Raw genomic sequence first — 4,602 nt, 5'->3', positions numbered from 1 at the left:
CAGGTGCATTATTTATCACGGATGGGCACCTAGGTAGAACCGCTGACCTTCCGCAACTCCTCACATGAACTTCTTGCTGTCACTGATCTATTAGTCACATGTTACCTTTACTTTTTATTTATTTATTTTTTATCGATATCATCAAGTATGCCATAACTATTGTACGTGAATCTATTTGTTATATATATTCACAGCATAAGGCATTGTTCTACTATTTTTGCATGGTTCTTGAAAGTGCTTATAATGTATAACTACGAGTATTCCGCGATAATGGGTATAAATCTTGCGCTGACAAAAATTTCTTTATACAAGAAAAAAAGGAACTTTCTTATCCCAAATTGATAAATCCATTAATTTTGTTCCAAGGGCCCCATTTCTAAATGTAAACGATTTGGTATGCAGTGTCACAGTGTTAAGATGCAAGGTTGGTATGACGTCACTCTGAATAATAGAGTAGCAAGCTCGCTCATGTGCGCCAGTTAGCATGAAACTGGTGTTAGTATCGTTTTCAAGGGATGTTAAAGCAGGAGAATAAGGGTACTTCAACAATAGGACACAAACAAGCATAGAAGTTCAACAGAAAAAGCAACATTTAAAGAACGCATATTCCCATACTGATATAGAATATGTTTCATATATTTATGGTATAACCACCTCTCCCCAACAGTGTTAAATTGATTTCATTATAATTTGTCATTAAAATCCTCTTGTTGCACTTTGCAAGTAGAGGCTTTGGTTCGTTTAATCTAACTTCAGATTCAATGTATAATGATTATTGTCAAGACAACTCCTCGCCTTTGGCACTAACATGCTGCACTATGTATGTAGAAGGTATATCTTTCCAATACAGTACATTGTGAATATATAGGTGGTTCGGTTTGAAGTATGTGGCTTTGATTGCGAGTACTGTGCTCTAAGCTCCTAGAGATTCTAATTTCACATTATTACATTAATATTCAAAAAGGAAATCTGTGTAACAATATAATCCTTAAGACGAGAATATGAAGAAACACACATACGTGTATCACACTCGATTTATTTTCACTGCATAGATAATGTAATTATGAAATGACATGATAACAATATGAAATACCTTACATATCGCCGAAAAAAACAAGTTATCATTCGATATAAACTAATACATTTATACATTTCCGTAATATTTTCAAAGATTTCAAATCAACAACACTTTCAATATATTATTAAACATCTGGAGGAAGAAAATGTCTTGAAAATGCCTAGTATCTTCTCCTTGGGTATTGTTTAATTGGCTTCGTCGTGTACACGGGTGCCACAGGGCTGACTTGGTAAAAGGAATTGATCGCGTTGACTTGGTACCTGGCATTAACTGGGCGTACGGATGGAACTGGTCCTCCTCTGTTTATGTTATTATACCCGCAGTATATTAGTGTGCAGAGAGTGGGCTGAAAATAAATTTGGGGTAAAAATATAAACATACTCAATCTTAAAATGTGAGAAGTTAAACAGACAATGTAACATGTATAATGTATCCAAATTTATAACATGACATTACTGACCAAACTACAAATCCGCATCAAACGATAACTGACCCTGTATGACAGTTAAATGAACATCCCCCATCCTCACAAAATCAACAAACACACAGATAAAATAAACAAATAGAAACACATACAAATCAACAACGAAAAAGAACCAACACGCAGCAATGCTCGTGTTATTCGCTGACGATAACACAAACTTCGTTCATTGCTAATTCGATCACTAATTTACGAGTACAAAATTATAGTTTAATTTGATACAATAAAAATATTGAGACATACCCTGCCATATGGTCCACAAATACAAGTGTTGCAACCATCAAAGTAACTCTGTCCAGGGAAAATCGGGTGTCCCATATAGTCGTAGCAGAACACATAAAATAATCAACTTTACATTTTCGTGTCTGATATAATTTATATAGCTCTATCTTTAGTGTCATATTTCAATTAAAATCAACTGTTTTCTGTTGTTGCATAGGTTTCTTTTGTTGGGTTTAACAATTTTTAATGGTATTTAGGATAATTGCACTTAGCATATTGGTGTGGCACGCCATAGCGAGCTGAAGTTTCTATAAAGAACCAATACCCCTACCCACCCCCGCCCAAGAGCCGTACATGTCGCACCATTGAAACGCATATGATGCACTGTACGTGCCTAAATTGAAGTTTAAGTGGTTGGAAAATCGAATAAAAAGTATGAGGATGAAAACTCGAAACCATGATGATTAATAACATTGTTTCGTATTTTCATCATCGTACTTCTGATGTCTAAACGAAAATTTTTATTTGACTTATCCACATTGCATCATAACTTCCTCGTTACAGAACGCAGATGTGAATGACGAATGCATTTAATTATATCGTCTAGAAAGTTCCCTTGAAAACTTAACCGACAACACGAAAATGTTAAGACTATTCTTCCTATATCTCTTTAGCAAAGTTCCCTTTACTGGTTCGAAAATATTTGTTTCATGTTTCTGAAATAACCAAAATCTTATTTCATTTAGTGTGTGTTTGGGTTTAACGTCTTTTTCAACAATTTTTCAGTCGTATAAACGACGGTATCTACTTGTAGCAGAGAGCACAATGCCTAACTTTTAGTGCTGCCTCTCTGGAATATCAAGCCTTAGACACGTGACATGATACCCCTCCGAGTCACATTATACTGACATCGAGCTGACCAGTCCTAGTACTTTCCTCGTTATGCTGAGCGCCAAGCGAGGAAGCTACTAGTATCCTTTTTTACGTCTTTGGTATGACGCGGCCAGGGATCGAACCTACGACCTCCTGCACTAGAAGCGAGCGCTCTACCAATAAGCTACCGAGGTGGTCTCTTATTTCATTTCATTCTGGCCTTAATACATATATCTGAAGATACTAATAAAGTTATTTTCATGTTTCTACATGAATTTCTCTGACTGTTTAAAGTGAAAGTATTTATATTTCATAAAATATGTGAAAATATCCTTTGGAAACAAACAACACAATAGTAGACTCGGTTTGGCTGAATGTGTTCATGAGAGTTAATGAATATTCAATAACTATAACGCATCCTAGCAACGGCTTAAGTGGAATTCTATTACAGTAAAATCAAATGTTCTACGTATCCTAGAAGTCCAGAAAATATGACAACACTGAGTTCAAGTACAGGCCGTCATACGGCACTTAAAGACTGCGGTCGTATTATACTTAAAACACACAGATGTAAATGGTCGACACTTACCTTGCTTTCCAGAATACTTTTGTTTCCCATATGCTGAAAATGAATTTGAGCCGCATCATGAGAAAACCAACATAGTGCGTTTGCAACCAGCATAGATCCAGACCAGCCTGCGCATCCGCGCAGTCTGGTCAGGATCCATGCTGTTCACTTTCAAACCCTATTGCAATTAGAAAAACCGTTAGCGAACAGCATGGATGCTGAGCAGACTGCGCCGATGCGCAGGCTGGTCTGGATCCATGTTGGTCGCAAATGCAGTATGTTGGTTTTCTCATTGTGCGGCTCATTTAAGAAAATGAGCTCATTTAAGAAAATGAATGTTTTGAAACGAAAAAGTTATGGTTTTTATAAGTTGTACTTTGTAGCATTCAACTGGGATGTCATTAGTTGAAATCTGATATGTGATCATGTCTATCATATGTATAAGTATCCGAAATTGATATTTAAAAAAAAAAAAATATTTTCTTTTCAGTATAATATTCCTGCTTGATAGAACAAGTGTCTCTTTATAGTATGTAAGGAAAAATGTGAACTAGGGCAAATATTGAGTTATTGTGACATGAACAGACTCAATCAAACCGAGTCTGCAATTTTCTCTGTTTGCCTTGTTCTTGGTGCTTCCGAAGGATCTACTTTTCTGATTATTTTTACAAATTATGCAAGTTGGCAATTCAACATCATGTCAGATTCGCCTTATCATAAAACCCGAAACGTCAAATAACTCAAAAGCGCACTCAGAAAAGCAATATTTAGGGATAATTCATTTTTACACAAATACACAAATGTACAAAATAACACTTACTAGCATGTGATAATACTGTGCATCCCAACAACAAGCAGACGATAGCTAAAGTATTCATATTTAGTGACAGAGATATCAGTTACAGTAACATTGAAGGTTGAAAATAAATCGCTTTGGTCAAGATATTCTTGAAAACGAACATTGTCAGTTCATATTTATACTTACTAAGAGGAAGTACTGAACCATTGTTTTTCTTCTCAGTGTACAAGAAGAACACTAAATGTTTGAAGGCAATAAAGATTTTAAATGGCTTTGTTACGTGCACAGTAGCAGTTAAATCTTCATGTCGTGGTCATATGTAAGTTGTTAAAATTGTGTCAACATTAATTGTATTATGCATTATAGAAATAAACATATGATGCAGAACACTAATTTCGATTATTAATTCAGCCGGCTGGAAAGTTACTTGCATAGTGAAATGATTTTACTTGTCAAAATTAATTACGCGACATTAGTTCAAAGCATGCATTGTGTCTTGCATAATTTCTGAAGTATAACGTACATTTGTTTAGTACTTTTACAAGTTTTATTATTTCGTTACATTTCCTTGTATTTAGAAT

General features: G+C 35.2%; 1 long non-coding RNA gene across 1 annotated transcript; it reads right to left on the bottom strand.

Annotated features, from left to right (window-relative positions):
• Positions 1-1,018: 1,018 nt before the first annotated feature.
• Positions 1,019-1,895, bottom strand: LOC123562949 (uncharacterized). The gene is made up of 2 exons (XR_008367243.1): positions 1,803-1,895; positions 1,019-1,424 (listed from the first exon to the last, which is right to left on the bottom strand). It is a non-coding gene; the product is annotated as an uncharacterized LOC123562949 (long non-coding RNA).
• Positions 1,896-4,602: the final 2,707 nt, after the last annotated feature.

The sequence above is a fragment of the Mercenaria mercenaria genome, chromosome 2, assembly GCF_021730395.1.
Source record: "Mercenaria mercenaria strain notata chromosome 2, MADL_Memer_1, whole genome shotgun sequence".
Lineage (NCBI taxonomy): Eukaryota > Metazoa > Mollusca > Bivalvia > Venerida > Veneridae > Mercenaria > Mercenaria mercenaria.
This window is presented reverse-complemented; position numbering and strand designations above follow the sequence as displayed.